Source organism: Chrysochloris asiatica, unplaced genomic scaffold (assembly GCF_000296735.1).
Source record: "Chrysochloris asiatica unplaced genomic scaffold, ChrAsi1.0 scaffold00323, whole genome shotgun sequence".
In the NCBI taxonomy this organism is placed as follows: Eukaryota; Metazoa; Chordata; class Mammalia; order Afrosoricida; family Chrysochloridae; genus Chrysochloris; species Chrysochloris asiatica.
The window spans coordinates 2,318,882-2,319,980 of NW_006408841.1; positions in this window are offsets into that span (position 1 = coordinate 2,318,882).

The following is a 1,099-nucleotide window of genomic DNA, read 5'->3' on the forward strand; positions in this document are numbered from 1 at the left end:
TATATATATATGTTGCAATACTCTGTCATGTAGCTAGCTCTCTGTATATAGATACGTTGCACGCATCTGCCTTGTAGCTAGAACTCTGTCTATGGAAATGTTGCACTACCCTGCCTTGTAGCTAGCTCTCTGTATATGGACATTTTGGATTCGTCTGCCATGTAGCTAGCTCCCTGTAAATGGATATGTTGGTCTGATCTGCCAAGTAGGTAGCTCTCTGTATATGAACATATTGGACTCATCTGCCATGTATTTGGACAGGTTGTACTCATTTGCTGTGTAGATAGTACCCTGTGTTTGGACATGTGGAATACTCTGCCTTGTAGGTAGCTCTCAGTATTTGGACACGTTGGACACATCTGCCATGTAGCTAGAACTCTGTATATGGAAATATTGCACTACGCTGCCATGGAGCTATATCTCTGTATATAGACAAGTTTGACTCATCTGCCTTGTAGCTAGAACTCTGTACATGGATATGTTGGACTGATCCGCCAAGTATGTAACTCTTTGTATATGAACATATTGGACTTGTCTGCCATCAAGCTAACTCTCATTATATGGATATTTTGGACTCGTCTGACTTCTAGCTAGCTCTCTATTCATGAATATTTTGGACTGATCTGCCATGTAGGTAGCTCTAAGTATATGGACACATTGGAAACATCTGCCATCTAACTAGACTCTGTATATGGAAATGTTGCACTATCCTGCCATGTAGCTAGCTCGCTGTACATGAACATATTGGACTTGTCTGCCATGAAGCTAGCTCTCAGTATATGGACATGCTGGACTCATCTGCCTTGTAGATAGCTCTCTGTATATGGACATTTTGGGCTAATCTGACTTGTTTCTAGAACTCTGTATATGGAAATGTTGCACTAACCTGCCACTTAGCTAGCTCTCTATATGGAAATATTGGACTCATCTGCCATGTAGCTAGTACACTTTATATGGACATGTTGTATTATGCTGCCATGTAGCTCGCACTCAATATGTGGGCATAAGGAGCTCTGGTAGCGTAGTGGTTACGAATCGGGCTGCGAACCATAAGGTCAGCAGTTCAAAACTACCAGCCGCTCCGCGGGAGAAAGATGAG